Genomic DNA, 22,383 nt, shown 5'->3' with positions numbered 1-22,383 from the left:
GTCCAAATTTATAATTCCAGTAGAAGGAAAGAAGTGGGTGATGACTGGTCTTCATGATGCTTGGAGGCAACACAAGCAAAAAATTAAAAAGAATTTTTTTGATAAAAACAGTACCCTTGAGGATATGCTAGCAAAATGTCCTGATGGCATTCCACATAATCAATTCCGCCAGTTGATCGAGTATTGGAAACACCCAATTGTTCAAGTAAGGTTAAAATGGTGCATTTCCACTCATCGACTAATTTTGTGTCATATCTATTCTTTTTATACATATCAATTCAATTATCTCTTTGTTTTTAACAATAGGCTATATGCGAGATGAATTCTCAAAACAGGAAAAGACAAAAGTGGAGGCATCGAATGGGACCTATTAATTTTGCTAGAGTACGCGTGGCATTGGTAATACTTAGCTGACATTTCATACAAAATTTGATTTTCATTTTTTTGTACTTTATAAGAACTTACTGATTTTTTAAAATTTCTTTTGATATAATCTATAGCGTGCAGCCTAAGACAACAACGAAGAACCATCAAAGATTGAAATATTTATTGCAACTCGTACCAAGACGGGAAAGGAAATCCAGGCTGATACCCAAATTGCAATAGTAAGTTTTTCAAAGAGGATTATTAGTGAACTTTATTCAGACTTACATTTATATTGTGGGGAGTTTGACTACATTAAATTTTAATCACGTATGCCTTCTTCTTCTTCTTCTTCTTGTGCAAGTTCGAGGAGATATCAATTATTTGTCGACATTGTTTAATTATTTATTACGAAAAGTTTTCATAATGTTTTAATGCTTGATCAATATCATAGGATTGGAAATGAAATAGTACTTACAATTCACTATGGATGCCAATTTTATTCAATAGGCTGAACTTCAAAATCGCCAAAATTCTGGGGAAACAGCTGATGATGCATTTAGGGCAGTGCTTGGAAAGGAGCAGCCTGGTCGAGTTAGGTGCTATGGTAGATCAGTGACAACAAATTCTTTGAAGAAAGATGAGGAAATTAACAATCTAAAACAAAAGCATGCTCATGAAATCACTTCTCTAAAGGAAGAATTGAGAGAAGAAATGCGACATTTATTCACTCCATTGCTGCAAAACAACCCTGGATTGAACTTTCAAGATATACCCGGGTGTGTTGGATCTAACCTTGCTTCACCTATTGATGCAAGTAGTGCACAAGCTGTAAGAGGCACAAATCTTCCATTTTCTTCGGGGTCAGCTCAAGATTCTGTTCTTCAAAAGGTATTTTGTATTTCAAATTCTCTGTTAATAGTGTCAATGTTGTTTTTCTTCTAGTTTAGTTGGTGTTCTTGGTAATGAAATTCAAAACTTATTTTTACTTGTCAAAGTTTAGTCCACCAATTTATAATTGGTAAGAATGTTTTTTGTTTTTGGTTTAAGCATTCGAATCGTTAGTTGAATAACTGTTCTTTTACTATTGTGCAATTGAGGAGTCTGTGGCTAACACATTAATGTGCAGCAGCCTGTGATTAAAATGTCTACATGCTAGACAATTATAATACTATTGTTATTAGTATAGAGTTTAATGGTTTGCAAACCTTTACCTTTGTAGGGTTGAGAAACCATCTAGAGCTTGACCATTGAGAGAAGATCTTGTGGGTATATTTATTATGTTTGATAGATCCTTAATGGTTACTTGTTCACTGTCTGTTAAATCTTTACCTTGTTCAAGATTTTGTTTGTGTCTTTTTATAGCATTCCTTCTCTTCTTACTAAACATTTCTCTTGTCTGTATTTTTTGTTTGTGTCTTTTTTGTTCACTGTCTGATGATGAACCTTGCCCTAGAGATTACTTCTCTTGGAATATGGTTACTGGGATTACTTCTCTGAACTTCATGACGAACTTGCAGGACGGACCGTCATAGACTCGACGGACCGTCGTGGACTCCATAACCCCACACTTAGCCTTCCCCATCTTCCTTCAGCAACTGCACTACGCTGCCACCTACGGACCGTCACAGACACGACGGTCCGTCGAGGGTCTCCGTTCCAAAACACTTTAAACTCTTGGAATATGGGTACTGGGATTACTTCTCTGAACTTCATGACGAACCTGCAAGACAGACCGTCACTGTCACGACGGACCGTCGTGGACTCCGTAACCCCACACTTAGTTAAACTCTTGGAATATGGGTACTGGGATTACTTCTCTGAACTTCATGACGAACCTGCAGGACGGACCGTCACAGTCACGACGGACCGTCGTGGTCTCCGTAACCCCACACTTAGTTAAACTCTTGGAATATGGGTACTGGGATTACTTCTCTGAACTTCATGACGAACCTGCAGGACGGACCGTCACAGTCACGACGGACCGTCGTGGTCTCCGTAACCCCACACTTGGTCAGACTTCCCCATCTTCCTTCAGCAGCTGCACTATGCTGCAGTTCTTTGAAAATATCATGTCATGTTGTTATGTATTGATTTTTGTGGACACTTCTAAACTATGTTATGAACCTTGTTTCCAGTGGTCATCACTGGTTTGTTTGGACTACTTGTGTGTAATTTTTACATTGAAGTTTAAACAGAAGACTGCACAAATTAAACTTTTGAAGTTTAATTTTTGAGAGCCAACAACAGAAGACTGCACAAATGTTGTAGTCCTTATAATGTGTAATTTTTACATTGAAATTGTATTTATATTTGGATTGGTTGTCTTACAGTGAATTCTCTCTGATTATGCACTTCCAAAACTAATTCACAAACTTATAATTTTATTTTAAATGTGCAGGAAAATGCAGGTAATTGAATTTGAATTTGGCCAGAAGTAAACTCGATCCATTGTGGCAAAAGATGAAGAAATTTTTGTATTGTTGTCATATACGTTTGAATGACACTTTTGGGTTTTTGGAACTTGTTGATATTAGAGATCTTTAAGCAATAACTTTCTATGTTTTGGTTGTACGTGAAATATTTCTCGAAGTTTATTTGAAATATTTAGCTTCAATTAATGATTAATTAGTTCATTTTGTGTTTTACGTCACTTGTATGTATGTAAATATATTATATATATTTGTGCTACATGTAGGCTTATAAATGTTGAAGTTACACTTTGTAAGTGTTGCTTTAGGTAGATATAAAGTTACACTTTGTAAGTGTTGCTCTAGATGAGATATAAAATCAACACTTTATAAGTGTTGCTATAGATGAGATATAAAGTAACATTTTTTAAGTGTTGCTATAGTTGACATATAAAGTAACACTTTATAAGTGTTGCAATAGATGAGATATAAAGTTACACTTTATAAATGTTGCAATAGATGACCAATAAAAGGCAACACTTTTTAAGTGTGCCCAATAAATCTGAAAATGCAACGCTTTTAAGTGTATTCTAACAAAAAATCGGTGTTGCTAATGCACGTCTTCAAAGCGTGCCCTTATACCTATTTGGCTACGCTTTATAAGTGTTGCCAAAGATGGCAACATTTATAAAGTGTTGCCCAATGTCAAAGGTTACGCTTCTTTTGGGCAGCCCCTAAAAAGTGTTGCTGAATGTCCAAAAGTGTAGCTTTTCTCAAAGGCCACACTTTTTGCTAGTTTAGGCTACACTTACGTGGTGTTGCTGTAGGCCGAAAATGGTGTAGTGATACATCGATTATGATGCTTAATAAGAGGTAAAAGGTAAGGTTTTTTAAAGTAAACACATGTAGCTGGACCAAGGTACGGAGTGAAATTCACTAGTTGTCGGACCAAGGAATTAGGGATACATAACTTACAACTTTGGATGCAAGATCTGAGGAAAGAGTTGTTATAGCTAGGGTTACTGCGTTCTGAACCTAACCTAAGGGGAACACTTACACCCTAGTTTCTCTCATCATTTGATGAACATCAAATATTTGAACTAGCTACTTGTTTACTTAGACTTAATTAATTACTTTTGTTACACCAAATCTCCCCTTTAATTGTTTGTTTCCGAAAAGAACTTGACTAAATAGAAGTAATCTTAGATTAAAGTTAAGTCTAAACCATTTTCTCGTGGGATCTACCCTAACCTAAAATTTGGGTTCTTTACTTGATACGACCGCTTATACTTTTTTAGGGAAGTATAGTTTGAGCCTATCAGATTGGAAGTTGGGTAATGGTGAATTGTGATATTCGAGAATGGTGAGTTGATTAGCATGCTTAGTATAGTAGGATTTCTTTATGGTTCGATACACTTCTAGTGTAGGTGCTTACTTCTTGTTCTTATTATTATTATGATCTTGATGGTTCTATGAGGTGAGTTAAACGTTGGTTGTTGTTGTGTTTAAAATAGTCATATTGTGAAGTTGCTATATGATGTTAAAATGAGCTTGTATAAAGCTATGTGATATTGTTAATAAAAACATGTTCCTCTATGTTGGTATGTGATGATGATATACTATGAAGAGTCTTTTTATGTTGATATGGTGTCTTGGTTAGGCAGAACTAGTTGTCCCTACTTGATACATTAATGATAAAGGAAGTTTTCTAGCGTATGTCTTCAACCGGAGACCTAAGAATGGTGACCCTTCTTGATGAGTCTAGAACCCTAAGTGAATGTGCAAACCATGAATATGAAAAGAAGGTTTATAATGAAGTGAATCAGATAGACCTAGCATGGTACCCATTTCATGAATGAGCTATCCTAGTAGACCTTGATAGGTATTACCCTTGTGGATCCCTTCTTACTAGTGGTATTATGAGTTTGTAGGTTTAGGGATTGTAACTTCTCTGATACTCTTACGTGAATGAACTTAATCTATGAAGACCATGGAAAAGCACCAAGTGGATATGCTTACGGTTGTAGCTCTACTTGAGTATGAGACTAGAGTACAAAAAAGCCTTTTGATATCCCTTAAACCATGTGGCTACATGGAATGTGTCCTAATTCTATCATTGGCAAGTAGAACACCTTCCATGGTGTGGGGTCTTATGACACCGGATTTAATACATAGCTATTATGGTCTATTTTGGTTAATTCCTATTTTCATCATGTGGGATGTACACTTTAGCTATTGAAAAGGTTCAACAACGGGATGCTATATACACATGGCATGAGTCGGCTTTGAAGATACTGGAGTGGGTTCCCTAGGTCTTTAAAGATCATTATATGAATCCCCTTAAATGCATGAATGTCCTTTAGTATACCTAGTAATGAATGTTGATTTGTTGGCTTGTTTTGGAAAGGAATATCCTTATTTAGGGTAGTCTTGAAGATCATCTAGGTGTGTATGAAGGGGTTGTATGGGAGACCACTTCATATCTCACTTAGGTGGGTCTTAGGATAACCTTATGTAGAGGGTCTAAATAGTTAAATGACTTACTGAATTTTGTCATATCTTGTGAATTATGGGAGTATTGTCTTGTACGTTGATGATTGACTTGTATGATGCCTGTATGTGTCTAAAGTTTCGTTCCTGAAAAACAGCAACACGAAAGGAAAATAGCAAGCAAACAATAATATTTGAATTTGGATTTATGCGAAGGTTACATCTTTATGAAATCTTTTATAAAAGATGTAATCCTCTGATTTTTCTCTTCACAAATGATCTTGATTTGATGGAACACTTGCGGCTCAACACTTGGAGCGAAGACTTCTTTGTATGCGGAAGACTTGCAGATCACCACTGAAGAGCAACTATGTATTTTTTTATGTATGTATTTGTGTGTCTTTTCGTCAGAAGAAGACCTCTTTATATAGGCTTAATTTGGGGTTTTAGGGGCATTTTGGTCTGAGCAATTTTTAACCCCTAGGCCTGACGAACAAGAGTTGGGTTCATCTTGTCAACTTAATGGACTGGCCCAAGTGGTTTGGACTTGATTTAAGTTATACAATTTTGACTTAGATATTCATCTGACTTTATCAACCAGTAATTTGACTTGGTCAATGTATGGTGATTTAATATTTAACCCAAATTTAATATGGATTCATCAATAAAAAAACATCACCGCCTACAATGCCCCCTGCTTCGAGGCTTGTTGGGGTGCTCAATTTATTGAACTTGTAAAGACAAGCCTTGAAGTATTTGTGAAGTAAATGTTTTTTTTCGTTGTAGTAGATCTTTCACGAGACATTTGAAGTTTCATGAAAAATGACCATGCAGATATGTTGAGGTCAACATTTACCAGAGTCTTGATGACAATATTCTCTAATTTTTCTGACGTCATTTGATTTTCGGTTGTTTTTCAACTCATTTTCGACTTGAAGTGTTTCAAGCTCTTGAAAACTTATCGCTTTAAATTTCTTCATAGTGTGGTAATTTCATTTGGGTCATCACTATGAAATGACCGCCAATTCAATGTGTAAGGATTGCGTCCACAAGCTTGACTGGGTGATAGAAATCTTGTGGCTTCGATGGAAATTTTAGTCTTTCACTTGAATAGAACGCAAGGAATTCAGATTCTCATAACTCGAATGTATTCTCATTCGGGCATATTTTTATGTATCTCCTGAGAAAATTTTACCATAGTTTAGTTTCTATGGAATTTCCATTGAAAATTTCCATAATTTAATTCTTATGAATACTTTCCATAATTTGTTTTCCATGGAAAATTTTCATAATTTAATTCTTATGAAAATTTACCATAATTTGGTTTCCATGGAATTTCCATAATTTGATTCCCATGGAAAATTTCCATAATTTGTAGGAAATAAACTTTTCATCTTCATAATTTTCCATAATTGGTAGGAACACAATTTATGTACGTTGATTTCTATAATTACGTATGCTCTTACAAGGATTGATTGTCAATTTGAGGCATACAAAACTCAATTTTTGTCACTTTTTTTAAGTACAGCACGCCTGCGGTAGAAAGTTCATAACTTGTTGTAGAAATATTGATATCATGATCCGTTTGATGTTCCAGAGACTAGACTAAATGGGATATGACATATCCATACTTCAAAACAAAAATCCTTCAGAATTGACGGAAATTGATGTTTGAAGTTTGCTATCAGATCTGCCTTTTTTTTGTATAGCTCTATGCAGTTCCACCAAAACGTCAATATCTTGGTGTAGGAGATTTCGAAGTATGAGAGACTTGTTTCTATAGAAAATAGACATCAAAGTGTTCATGAGTTTACTTCTCTACATCTTACCGAAGAGTCACATATTGATTGAGAATTTTTTTATCATCTACACGGAGAGACAACATAAAACTATTAAGTCAATAGGATCATATTCATCATGACAAGCGCAAGAGCATATGCCACGATTTTCATCATGCCGATTTGAATATTCGTGCAATTTGCACCGTGAGACACATCATTCACCATGAAGAACGTGTGACCATATGCCATAATTTTCATCATGACGATTTGAATCTTCGTGCAATGGCACCGTGAGACACATCATTCATCATGACGAACGTGTGACCATATGCCATAATTTTCATCATGCCGATTTGAAACTCTGTTTAATTGGGACCGTGAGACACATCATTCATCATGACGAGTGAGAGAACATATGCCATAATTTTCACCGCCGATTCAAAGCTTCGTGCAATTGGCACCGTGCGACACATCATTTTTCCCTCTTTATTTTGGAGGTTTAAGATGATGAATTGTATGTAAATCATCTTATTTTAGAGTTCTGGCTTTGATGATGAACAAAAAATGAAACATAATTTGTGTCTTTTCTTTTGCAATTGTGTCTTTGACTACGAATTATACTTGAGATCACTTCTTTCGTAGCTTAAAGTTTGATGACGAACCATATTTTCTGTCTAATCTGTTGCATTGCGGCTTTAGAGATGGCTCTTCTACAATTGTGGCATGACTCATCTTCTTTTGTAGTCCTGACTTTGATGTAGAACTACACATGAAGTATCTTTTTGTTTTGTAGTTGCAACTTCTTGACGAACCACACTTGACATCTCTTCTTTTGTTGTTTCAACTTTGATGACGCACCACACCTGGTGCCCCTTCTTTTGTAGTTTTACCTTTGACTACGAACCAGCTTTGATGTCTCTTATTTGGAGGATCATGTAGAGAATTTCTTCAAGTCATATGCAGAGTATGATACTTTAAGATCATCAAATATAACTAAAGAATCACATTAGAAGGCTCTCTCAGAGGCACAACGTCGTCTTGATGGTGCCAAGTTGACACATGAAAAGTTGGATATATCCATGGAGAAACTTCAAGAAACTCTAGCAGATGTAGAGAAAGACTTAAAAGCCTTATCTTCCAAGAAAAGAAGGTCATCGGGCTCATTAACAAATATCAAGAGAAGTTGTCCAAAAGTCAAGAGAATGTCACCACTACGGAGGACTAAATTTATACCATTGAGGAAAATAATGTGATGTCTAACGACGAGGTTGAGAAACTAGCCAAGCTAGAAGAGGCAATTGAGAAAAGTCGCCAACAAATCATAAATTTCAAGTCTTTTCCGTAGTTAGCTTTTTTTTATTTGATTAGGATTTTCTTACTCTCTATTAAGGTGTAGTGTTTTTTTTTCACTTTTGAAGCAATAAAATAGTAACTTATATTTCAATAAGAAAATCCTCGTCTTGAAATTTGAATTTTTATTGTTTATTTCCACGAGCCCCTTTATTAGTCGAAAAAAAGACTCCATAAGATAGCGTTCATATGAGGATTGCGACAAAACGTTACTTTTTCCAGCTTTCTTCAGCTTTGCGTACATGTAGAAGAAAATTCATAGCCTGGAGTAGGAGCATCAGAATAGTGATATTTTTTTATTGGAAAGATAACTTGGAGATCTTCAACCTATGTAAAATTCACGTCCATGGGATTTACGGTTTAGTACAGATCTGTTTTTGAAGTTGGCTCATAATCTGCGTACTCGAATCTTCAGATTTCTTCATCTTTGCGCACTTGTGGAAGGAAATTAACAACGTGGAGTAGGAGCACCAGAATAATGAGCTTCCTTTTTTTGTTGGAAAGATAACTTCAAGATCTTCAGTCTGTACAAAAATCACATCCATAGGATTTATGAATTAATGGAGATTTATCTTCTAAGTTGGCCAAAATATGTGTTCTTGTATCTTAATCTTTGTGCACATGTGAAAAAATATTCACAACATAGAGTAGGAGCGCCGGAATAATGATCTTTATTTTTTGTTGGAATGATAACTTCAAGATGTTCAGTTTGTACAAAAATCGCATCCATATGAATTACGGATTAATGCAGATTTGTCTTCAAAGTTAGCTCAAAATTTGGGTGCTTACCTGTTCATTTGAACGAATCAACATGATGTTCACATGGCGACATTATATTGTTTTTCTTCTTATGAATGAACGTAGAGTAAAAATACTCTATGTTGCCTACGTACTTCAGTGAAGAGGATCTAGTCATAACGTAGTTCAGAAAGCGAGCTTTAATTTTTTTTTGTGTCCTAACTTTTGCCTAGGGCTCCTCTTTCAAGATTTTCAACCTAGCGGACATTTTTTTTGGGAGCTGTACACACTATAAACTCTTGCGGGCCAGTATTATGATGCTGCTTCTAGGATAGTACTTCTTCAAGAATTTTCCATTGATGGGACCAATCCGCAAGCCCTCTACATCCACAAGATTGTAGGCTCCGCTTGAATAGACTTCTTGGATGACGTATGGTCCATCCCATTTTGAGGTTAACTTGGTTTTTGATTTATGAGATATGATAATTGGTTTTCTAAATGCAAGAACTACATCACCAACTTGGAAGGACCTTAGTCGGACCTTTTTATTGAAAGCATGACAAATACTAACATGGTAGCATTCAAGACTTTGTTGAACTTCAAAACTTTTCTCATCGAGAGCTTCCAACTCTTCAAGACGCAGGCGAGCATTATCTTCTTCAGTAGGTCCCTCTTGGATGGAAAGCCTCAATGAAGGTATTTGTCATTCAAGTGGAAGGACTGCTTCAGTTCACAAAACAAGAGAATAAGGAGTTGCTTTAGTCGGCGTGCGATGAGTCGTCCGGTATGCCCAAAGAGCTTCTTCCATTCTATCATGCCAATCTCTTTTAGATTTGGAGACGACCTTCTTTAACAAGTTGCATAAGTCTTGTTAAATGTTTCAGCTAGAGCATTTGCAGCAACATAATACATTGAAGAATAATGTTGCTTGAATCCAAAAATGCCGCATATCTTATCCATCAATTTATTGGCAAATGGCTTTCCATTATCCATTAGTATATAACTAGGAATGGCAAAACGATAGATGATATTCACCTTCAAGAAGTTTGCAACATTTTCCCTCTTTACATCTTTGAAAGCTACCGCCTCAGCCCATTTGGAGAAGTAATCTATCGTAGAAAGGATGTACAAGTGGCCGCCAGAAGATTTCTGTAGTGGTCCAACTACGTCTAACCCCCAAGCATCAAATGTCCAAGAAGCCACAATCGTATGTAATAAATCAGGAGGTTGGTGCATAAAGTATGTATGAAATTGGCATGCCTGACATCTTCGAGTAAAATCAAAACAATCTTTTACCATTGTTGGCCAATAATACCATATTATTTTTATATTAAAATGAAACTTTCACCCAAATTGATGCGATCCACAAAATCCAGAATGTGCTTCTTGCATAGCTTGATTTGCTTCTTCTTCTCCCAAACAACGCAAGAGAACCCTCTCGAATAATCGTCTATATAGAGTATCTTTATAATATAGAAACTGAGGAGCACGACGACGGATTTCAGTTGTTCTCTTTGAATCTTCTTGAAGTATATTGTAGCACAAGTAATCAATCAATTCATGTCTCGAGTCGGCTATCTCAACTTGTGAAACATCTACAAGATATTCAAGTTTGCTTTCTTCATTTGCATCTTGTTGTACTATCTTTTTTTGGCAGATAGTGATTTGAGCTTGGTCGGGCAAAGTCAATTCTGGATTTTTGACTTTATAGCTACCCAACAATCGATTGATCACTAATTCAGAGTCTCCAAAAACTTGTAATTGCAATTTCTTCATATCGACCGCCATTTCAAGCCCAATTATTAAAGCTTGATATTCTGTAACATTATTGGAGAAACATTGTGTTAAGGTGAAGGAATATGGAAAGATCTCATCTTGAGAAGTCACGAATATCTGGAAAGATCTCATCTTGAGAAATGACGAATATCATCCAGCGCCAGCTCCTTCACGATGTGAGGCCCCATCAAATTACATCTTCCAAGGCTGTTGAACTTCCACAACCATTGCATCTTCATCAGGTAATTCATTAGTGAGTTCCCAATCATCAGGTATCGGGTGGTCTGCTAAGAAGTCTGTCAATGCTTGACCTTTCACATCCTTTTGAGGAACATACACAGTTTCAAATTGTTGAAACTGGAGGTACCATCTGGCTAGTCGATCATTGAGGACGGGTTTCGACATCATAAATTCGATGGGATATGCTTTAGAAATAAGACGAACGACGTGAGCATTAAAGTAGTGTTTCATATTCTTAATTGAAAAGACCAAGTCCAAACATAGCTTTTCAATTGGCGAGTATTTTACCTCATTTGGTGTCATCATCCTACTCAAGTAGTAAAGGGAATTTTCTTTCCCTTCGCTATTCTATTGGGGTAAGAGTGCTCCCACTGAGCTTTTTTGAGCTGATATGTAAAGTATCAATGGTTTTCTAGGAACAGGAGCTGCTAAAACAGGTGGTTTGGTCATGTAAGACTTGATGCTCTCAAAAGCATTAATACAAGCTTGGTCCCATTCCAAAATAGTGCCCTTTTACATAAGAGGACCGAATGGTTGACACTTTCCAGCTAGATTCGAGATAAATCTCCTAAGATATGCTAGCTTCCCTTGCAAGCTCTTCAATTCACGGATGTTTATTGCATCTCTCATCTTCAGGATTGCATCTATTTTTTGTTGATCAATTTTGATTCCTCGATGACGTACAATGAATCCAAGGAATTATGCAGAGGTAACTCCAAATGCACATTTAAAAGGATTCATTCTAAGTTGATACCTTCGTAGTAGATCAAAAACCATCCTTAAGTGTTGCAAGTGGTTAAATTTTTTCCTTGATTTCACTACTAAATCATAAACATAACATTCAACATTTTTGTGAAGAATTTTATAAAAGATGTTTTTCATAACTCTTTGATATGTCGCTCCTGCATCTTCAAACAAAAAGGCATTACTTTGTAGCAATACAATCCTTTAGGAGTGCGGAATGCGGTCAACTCTTCATCCTTTGGTGATTGCAGATCTGGTTGTAGACGGATGAATCATCCATAAAATACATCGTCTCATACCCAGTAGTGGCATCAATCATTAGCTCAGGGATAGGAAGTGGAAATTCATCTATTGGACATGCATTATTGAGATCCCGTAAGTCGATGCAAACTCGATTTTGTCCATTCTTCTTCCTCAAGGGGATAATACTTGAAACCCATGTAGGATACTTAACTTCACATATAAATCCAACCCCAATAATCTTGTTAACTTCAGTTTCAATCAGGGGAACTAATTCAGGACTAAAACGCTTTTGAGCCTGCTTGATGGGACGTGCACCGCTTTTCAGGGCAAGATGATGGACCGCTACCTTCGGGTCTAATCTGTGCATTTCATTGTAACTCCAAGCAAATACATCTTTATACTCTTTGAGTAAGTCGACGTAGGCTCTTTCCTCATCACTTGCTAGTGAAGCATTCACATAAATGGGTTTTGGATCTTCATCTGTTCCAAGGTTTATTTCTTTCAATGCATCAATGGTCACCTTTACTCCTTCTTCATGTTCGGGTGTCACATCTTTAGCATCTTCATCTTCTTGAGGTTCTCCATCTCTGAAAGATATGTGGTAACACCATGAAACATTCTCCGACTATCCAGTAATTTTAATTGGAGAATAAGTATGCATTTCATCTTGTGTAGCGACATGATATGAAGAGCAACCACTTTCCTCATATTCCACGTTTCTTAGCATAGACCACAACATGCGACTAGGCCTTTAGTACTTCTCAACAAGAGACCACAATGTTCATATGTCGCCTCATTCTAGAAGGGATTAGACTTTGAAAGTCTTTAGGAGAATTTTTAGATTTGGGTAAAGAAGATGCTTGCATACCCTTTCTATTTCTTCGACCCTTCTTTTTATTCCTCAATGGACTTAATCTCTCAAATACAGAAATCCTCTGTGTTGAGATTCCAAGTCAATCAAAGACATAAGGCCTCTTGTTATAATTAACAGACTCATCTTCCGCAGTTATGTAGTTGTTGCTCACCCTTTTTATGGAGACGCGGATAGGTTGAGGCTTTTAGTAGCCCACCCCTTCACGTTGTTCCCTCATAACGGGTTAGGACGGAAGCTTCCCCAATTTTTATGGTTCATTTGGATCGAATCCTGCTTTTTCTAGCAGCCTGTAAGCATTAGGATAAAAACATTCTTATGTACGCTTCATTGGGAGAGCTTAATATTTGGCTGACTTAGAGGCCACAAATTTGTGAAGCAATGACTCAGGAGCCATAAACTTCCCATATAATTTTGTGAATGGCTTTATCATATCAATTCACCTCACAGGAATGGTCAACCCTTCCGGCGCACTTTCTCGCAACTCGAGAGAGTGTCCTTTGTCCTCCTTTGCCTTTGGGGTATAACGAAGGATGGATGTGACGTTTTTACTTGAAAAAGCATCAATCATGTTAGACATCTTGTTTGGATTGTCAAACTTTGGATCTTCCTTGTTTGCGACTTTTGGCTTTCCGACCATTACCTTAGCCATCTTGTTGAGGAGTTCGACATTTCCGGGTGCAATGTCATTAATTTTTATGGAATATTTTATCAAAGAAAACTTTGAATCATCAAAGTGAGAGTCAACTTTAGTTAATGGATTATCATCTACAATAATCCTTTTAGCAACTCCATTCTCATAATAGTTCAAACATTTGTGGTAGGTAGATGCGACTACTTTGTTCTCATGTACCAAAGTCCTACCAAGAAAAATGTTAGATGAAGTATTTGCATGAATTACATGTAACCACACGCTTGATTGTAACTCTCCGATGGTGGGTCTACTTTGGCGGTCTCTATGGACCTTTATCCTCTTTAGTTGAATCTTGGGATCATCAAGAAACTATAAGTAAGATATGCTGTTGATATACAAAGGTCTTTCATTGTGAGAATTGGAAGGATGTTGATTCCAGATCCTCCATCGACTAGGATTCTATTTACTCTTTTCTCACACACAAAACCGACCATGAATAAAGGGCGATTATGAAATATGTCATCATACAGAAGATCATCGTCAGAGAATCTGATTATGGCCATACATTTTTTTTTACTCTAGGAGATGAATGTGAAGAATCTTTTAGTGATGAGCATGATGGATTTTCAACTTTAGCAGACGACTTTGGAGAATCATTTGATGATTGATATGATGGAGTTGCATCTGTCGCGTCCTTTTCATCGACATTACAATAAAGAGATTTTGTGACATCACATGTGAACTTTGTGTAGAACCAATACGGAAAATATTCTCCAAATGTAATTGGTCGAGGCCTCTCTTGGTAGTGGTGCGCCTTTATTTCCTTTTTCTTAAATGTAGACTCAAAGTTTTGGTTTTGGGTCTCCTTACCATCTTTTCCCTGATGTGTCACTTTGTTGAGTCTTTGTGCGAACTCATTTTTCGGCGTCTATGGAGAGTCACAAGAGTCCAACCCATATCATCAAGATCATCGACTGGGTATTCATCTTCTCTCATTGATCCCTCTCGTACAGAAGCTGCATCACTTAGAATAGGAAGAGATAACAAATTATTTACATCAATAGGCTCAAAGTCTCCAAACTTAAACATTCTTGTCTGATTGATGTTTGGGATGTCTTAATCATTATTTCCTTCAACAAAAATGCAGGTCATGACCATATTGGGTAAGTCAGAAGCGAAACTGAATTGGTTTGAACTCAATTTCTCATCTTCAAGTTCAATCTTCCCTTCGCGAGCTAAGTCCATGATTTTGTCCTTAAAGACAAAGCATTTCTCGATAGGGTGGCCAATCAACCGATGATATTTGCATTATTTTGGAGCATCACTCCTCCCTGCATCATCTGGTCGTTTCATCTCTAGTACCTCAAAAAGTTTAATCTCAAGGAGTTCATCAAAGATTGCAGAAACATCTGAGTCAAGAAATGGGTAGTCCTTTCGCTGCATTTCCTTCAATCTTAGCTTTTGATTCATCCTTCTTTCAAAAGAATTCGATTTTGCGCTTTGTGTATTGCCAAGCCTTGTGGTGAATTTCACATAAGAAGTATTGAATTTCATGGATTCCTTGTTTTCAATCTTTGCAAATATTTTCCCATTTTTTTAAATTCATGACTTTCGTTGACTTTGCGGAGTTCGTGGACAAGTGGCACTTCAGTTCCAACTGACGACATGCTCAACTCCATATCATGAGCGCGGGTGGCAAATTCTTCAATAGTTTTAGGCGTTATGCCTTGCAAAATATAGAGGAGACCCCAATGCATACCTTGAATGCACATTTCTATGCCTGAATCTTCACTAAGTCTATCTTTACAGTTTAGACTTGCATGCCTCCATCGATTGATGAAGTTAAAGACCGGCTCTTCATTGCGCTTACTTGTGTTTGTAAATTCCACCATGCTTAGAATATGCCTGGTGCTGTAGAAGTGGTTCACCCAATTATCACTGGAACCAGACTCAAGGTCTGTGTACCAGTCGAAAGCGTTGCCCTTAAGGGAGAGGACAAATTATTTGACGAGGTAGTATCCATATGTCCTATAATTGTTGCACATTTCAATTAAGTGTGCCACATGTGTCTTTGTTCTTCCCTTACCATCGAACTACTGAAATTTTGGAGGTTGATAACCGGCAGACATTTTCAAGCTATCAATCCTTGCAGTGCATGGTCTTGCATATGTCAAGGAAGATTTCGCAGCAACCTCTTACTTGTCTTTAATGGAACCCATGATGAACTCCTTGATTTGGTTGATGGGGATCGTTCCGTCAGATGAAAGTTGGATCTCTTTAGCATGTTCCACTTGCTTTGAAGGGCGATCACCCGTCTCTTGTACTTGTGGACATTTTCCAGGCGCATGGCTTGATTCTTCATCCTTCTTGTCTTCCATCCTATCAGTTAGCTTAACAATTTGAGAATCTTGATCTTGAACATACTTGGTCAAGCATTCAATAGCTCTTGTCAAGCTCGCAAGTTGTTCTTCTACAGATGAAGTGCTAGTCACTATTTCGTGCATTACCATAGTAGTTGATGGAGAAAGGTGTTGATTTTCCCAAACATGTGATGCAAACATGTTATGTGGGTAGATCCAGTGCTAAAGAAATCATCGTCAACTAAAGAAAAAGGCTTTTCGTATGTAGATAAGCTCAATTGGGCAAGAACCTTCGTAACCATTTCAGCGATGTCTTCTTTTGCGTCTTTCGCAGGAGACTCCACATATCTTGGGGACAAACCAAAAGCAACAAAAGATTCGGACGACACTCCTGAGGCTTGTTGTCCCAACAACTTGGTTTGGTTCCTTGTGATAGGTCCCATGTTTCCTGCAGTAAGATCAAGAATGTTTTCCACATCGATTTAGAAATTGGATCCATCAGTTTCTGTGGAAGAAGATGCAAATCCTGACGCAGATGCAGATTTTGATATAGATGTAAATTTTGATGCAGATGCAGATTCTGATGCACATACAGATCCAGATGTAGATAGATATTTGGACGCAGCTGCAGATCTCGATGCAGATGCGAATGCAGATACAAATGTAGATCTAGATTTGGATGCAGATGCAGATTTCGAGTTAATCTTCTTGGAAGCCATCTCAATGTTATTGAACTTGTATTTTGGAAGAGAAAATATGAGAGGTGAAGTTTTTCCCATTGGGCGTGCCAATTGGTATGCGTCTAAAGTTTCGTTCATGTAATACAACAAACAGGAAAGGAAAAATAGCAAGGAAACAATAATATTTGAATTTGAATTTATGCGAAGGTTACAATCTTTATGAAATATTTAATAAAAGATGTAATCCTTTGATTTTTCTCTTCACGAATGATCTTGATTTGATGGAATACTTGCGGCTCAACACTTGGAGCGAAGACTTCTTTGTATGAGGAAGACTTGCAGATCACCACTGAAGAGCAACTATGTATTTTTGTATGCATGTATTTGTGTATATTTTTTAAGAAGAAGACCTCTTCATATAGGCTTAATTTAAGGCTTTAGGGTTATTTTGGTCTGAACAATTTTTTACCACTAGCCCTGAAGAGCATGAGTTGGGCTCATCTTGTCAACTTAATCGACTGGCCCAAGTGATTTGGACTTGATTTAAGTCATACAATTTTGACTTAGATATTAATCCCACTTTATCAACAAGTAATTTGACTTGGTCAACGTATGATTATTTATGATTTAACCCAAATTTAATATGGATTTATAAATAAAACTTCACTGCCTACAATGCCTTTTATACATGGTTGATGAAACTTTATCAAAATAGCATGGAAAGCATATTTCAAACTAAAATGTCCCTCTTAACATGATTTCTTCAATGGTCATCATACTCAGTGCTTAATTGTACTAATTCAATATTTATTTATATTTTCTACAATGTGTAGGTGCGGGCATGTGAGGTGATCTCTAGACTTGACGATTGGGACTTAGATATTCCCCAATGATTTGGGTATTTCCTCATATGCAGAGGACAAGACATTATTTTAATTCCCTTTTTTATTTAGAAAATTATATAAGACATTGTACCTTCCTTTCAATGTAAGGGTTGTGTCCCTAGTTTTAGATTCTTAAAGTTTGGGTCTATGGTGGCCAATGTGAGAATAGTATTCCTTTGTTTATGACAAAATCTTTTGAAAAGTGTTGGCTCCTAAGACTTGTGATTTCTTCAAAAAGGTTTTAAATTTCCACACAATTTGATGAAAAAGCGATGAATGAATGCTGAGGGCTTGTATATGACTTTTGAAATGTCAAGTACGCCATGTTACGTCTAGGGGGTCCGCCTAGGATTTGACAAACTTGGTATCCGATCATAAGTTTATGAAATAGTTCTTTGGGTACAAAGTTTCATGAGGCCATGTCTAGTAGAATATTGTTAATCGGTGTGAATCATGACACATCTATGAGAAAGAGGCTATGGGACGTTAGAAGTTGCACTTCCGTAGAGTTGAATTTTATAAGTTTCTTTTCGTTATCCATTTTCTTGTGTTGTAGGATATGAGTATAAGAAGGACACGCGCAAGAAGAGTGGAAGAAGGAGAAGTGAAGGAGGGAGTTCCTCCCGAGGTGATATAGTCTCTCAAGGTGAACAAGTTCCTATAAATAATCAAGGAAATGAGGGTTTGGTGGTTCCCCTATACATGAATAATGAGGAGGTTAGAGGGGCTCTTCTTACCTTAGCCCGTGCCATGCCGTCTCAAGCAAATAGAGATTTGGGGCCTAGGGTGAATGCTCTTGAGAGTATTATGACCTCTAGGATGAGGGACTTTGTGAGGATGAATCCTCCTACCCTTCTTGTCTCTAACATGAAAGAGGATCCCCAATCATTCTTGGATGAGTTTTATAAGATAGTATATGCTATGGGTGTGTTAGAAGGAGAAGGCGGAGTTAACTTCATACCAATTGAAAAAGGTTTGTCAAGTGTGGTACACATAATGGAAAGATAATAGGCCACTTGAATCGTGTCCTATAGAGTGGGAAGAGTTTAAGGAAGCATTTTTAGGGAAGTCTTCCCCCCTGAGAAGAGGGAGGTTAACATTGAGCAGTTTATAAACCTTGGAGGTTAAGATGGAGTAGTTTATAAACCTTAGGCAAGGTAATATGAATGTGGAGGAATATTCTTTGAAATTTACCTTATTGTCTAAATATTCTTTATCCTTGGTGTCTAACCCTAGAGATGAGATAAGTAGGTTTTTGAGCAGTGTTTCTTATCTTGTAAAGGAAGAGTCTCATGTGACAATGCTCCATAATGATATGATTCTATCTAGGCTTATTGTGTATTCTTAATGCATTAAGGAGTCTAATTTTGCGAGTAGGAGTACAGATGTGAAGAGGGGAAGAACCGATGAGCATGGTAAACTAAGTTAAAAAAGAGGTCTCAAATCAAGATATCCCTAGTGTTCCTAAGGCTAACTATGAAAGAGGTGGTCGTTTCAAACATGATTAGCCAACTTTCTCAAATTGTTGGAAGAAACATTTTAGGAAGTGTCTAGCTTGTACAAGTGGGTGCTACGGATGTGGGAAGCCTGATCACAAGGTGAGAGATTGTCCTACTCATTCTACTAGAGGAAAAGATGTAAACCAAGATCCTTATAATTTTCCGATTGTTGGTGATCAAAGAAGAATCACTTCTACGCTCTTTAAGCTAACGAGGAAGCAAATCCAGATGAAGGTGCCAGTAAGTTATAATTCCTTTTTGCCTTGTGATTGGATCTTGTGGTGTTGGATCATGATAATTAAAGATGTGTTCCTCCCAAGTGGTGGAGATAGTGAATAGTAGGGTTGATGTGATTTTGTCTCTTTTCTCCTGTTCTATTCAAGTTTGAGATTTAAAATTTCCTAGTAGCATGTTGCATGTTTTCAAAGTCTTTGTGAAAATGAATATGCTTGATCTCCTTATATTGTGCACAATTGTTTTCATGTGTTTATGTTTAAATGATGAAAGGATTAATTAAATATATAAACACCATTATTTTCATTATTTGTTCTGTTCCTTACCATTTTAAAATATTTCAAAAATCCTGTAATTTCACCCAATTGTTAAAGTCATCCGCATACATAAGTGTTTTAGTTTTAACTCACGTTTCTTCTTCTTTCACTCTTGTAATCGCTCCTAATTTTACTACACCATATTATTAGTTACAATTTTCATCTCAATTTTGAATTTCAAAATTATTCTCTCTCTAGTTAATCAAATTTAAACAACTGAATTAGATACTTTTTATATTTTCCGTTGTCTTGTTTTTTCAATTGTTTTTGTTTTTACCCTCTTTTCCTAATATATATAAATTCTCCATTATCTTTGATTATCCGTTCATCCTTGTTTTATGTAATGTATCATATTCATATTTAAGGTGTTGATACATAGCTCTAGTGTCATTGAATCTTCGATTATTTTATCATGTTCAATATAAACGTACTGGATAGTAAACACTACCAATGTAGCATTTGCATGTATCAAGTTTTTTCAATATATCATTAATCTTATTTAAATTTAAGAGGCTCTACAGAGAACATGTATCAGTCTTTTGTTATTTATCTACACTCTATAATATTTCTTCTGTCTTATCTAATTTCGAATGCGATGTTTAAGTACATATTATCAAATAATAATTTTGATACATAAAAACTCAGACGACACAGAATAATCTGCAAACATTAAAAAAATTCTGTGATATATTTTATGAAATACATTTTTTTTCAATTTTCGAAGCTACACATAACTAACATCATAAAATATATCAAAAAAATTTTGTAACCATCTTATAACATATAATAAGTATGTAAAAATTATCAATGATACAACCATTAAAAAAAATCCAAGATTGATACATATTAATGTATCATTCACATTTTCTTGATTAAAACACGTAATTTACATATTTTAATTGTCACCCTATTTATATGTACAATATATACAATAATAACCTGATACATTATACAAATTTGTGATACACACGATATTAAAAATGTATATGATCTGTCTCAGTTGTTAAATCATTTATCACATGTATCATATACAATACATTATGATGAAAAACTTTTATACAAATAAAATCTGAATACAAAATAATGACCACATCATAATCTATAGATACAAAATTACAATATACGAATATCTTTTATCACTAATGTATCATGACTTGTATATTCACACCAAAATGAAAAAAAAAATAACAATGATAAAAAAACAAAAAACTATATACCAATGGTGGAGAGGACAGAGGGAATGGTGGAGAAGGTGGTTGAACGACTGGAGATAGATAAGAAGATAATACAAAATATAATTCCTTAATCATATAAGAGTACCCCTTTGTACAATTGAAAATCAACAATCATTCCATCAATGATTACATAATTTTGAACAATAACACAAAGAAGAAAGATTCCTCCCGTGGAACTTTTACTATTCCAAATTGATGAAAAAGATGAAAATCCGAGTTTATAATTTTGTGAACCTTTTACATATTGGAATGAATTGATATCAATTTTATGTTAATTTTCTATATTAAGTGCAACATACAAGTTTTATAATGTAGCACAATTAATGTATCTAGTTGTAATTATCTATTAGAATAACTGATATACTAACAGATTTTTATAAAATAGAATAAGAAGGGCTATGATGTAAGTTAGGTCTTACAAGATGGGATTTATGTAAGTTATACATCATAAAATAATATTTGTTGACTTTGTCCTTCATGTTGGTATGTCTATAATAAATGACAACTGTTGCATGAGCTGATTGATGAACATGCTTAAATGTGATTTTGAAAATGTTGCATAAATGTGCTTTTATGAGAAATTGGCATAATGTTCTTAACAATGTTATAGTAACATGATATAATGTGGAGAAGGAAGTTCCTCCAAAATGAAATGAGGAATGTGGAAGTCTTGATGCATGATGAGTAGTAGATATTGGTCCTACCTTCTTGTTGTGTTTTGAGTCTAAATGTGTGGAGTTTTGTATATTGAATATATTGTTGAATGTATGATGATGGGATGTTAGTCTTGAGTCCTTACCTCTTGAATGTGTTTTAAGTGTTCTTGATCATTCGAGGATGAATGTTCCCAAGTGGGGGAGTATTATTGTAAGGACCCCAAAATGAAGTAGGATGAACTAGAGCCTTGATGTTTGGGTTAGTGTGACATAGGTTGATTTGTAGTCTCTTCTAGAACCTTAATGAATCATGGTGGAAGCTTTGAGTGCAAGAAAGTTCCTAGGCTAGCAAGTGAGGGTGATGGAAGCCTACTTCCTAGTGGGGCTGTTTGGCGATGGGCTGTTTTAATTGCCCAAGGGGTTGGCGAGTCGTCCATTTGCCCTCATGGCTACCTAGTGTACTGCCTTTTTGTCCATGATAATGGATCAAAAGGCAGACAAAAGGGTAGCTCTTCAACCAGGTTGGGGTTTCACCCTTTGGCACCCCTCTATCGCCCAATGCACTACCCTACAGTTAGTTGCTGTTAAATGGGTGCATTAGGCGAGTTGCCTATCCACTTGGCGAACCCTAATGTTCCAATGGGCGAACTAAAATGGCAAGGGCATAATTTTTATGTCAAAACTTGATTGGTCCTTAGTTGTTTTTCATAATTTACCCTATGTTATTCAATTGTTTTCCTATCAACTATATAACCTTATAACGAACTATTTCCCTTCATTTAAGTTCCTCCTATTAGAATTAAAAGAAACCCATCTACTCTCAAATATTTCTCTCACTCGAATTCCTCCATTAGAGAAGAAGAGAGCCCTTGGATCT

General features: G+C 36.1%; 1 pseudogene; it reads left to right on the top strand.

Annotated features, from left to right (window-relative positions):
* The first annotated feature begins 318 nt into the window (after positions 1 to 318).
* LOC107024899 lies at positions 319 to 7,030 on the top strand (annotated as a pseudogene).
* The last annotated feature ends 15,353 nt before the right edge of the window (positions 7,031 to 22,383 follow it).

This window comes from Solanum pennellii, chromosome 7 (genome assembly GCF_001406875.1).
Source record: "Solanum pennellii chromosome 7, SPENNV200".
NCBI classification, from domain to species: domain Eukaryota; kingdom Viridiplantae; phylum Streptophyta; class Magnoliopsida; order Solanales; family Solanaceae; genus Solanum; species Solanum pennellii.
This window is presented reverse-complemented; position numbering and strand designations above follow the sequence as displayed.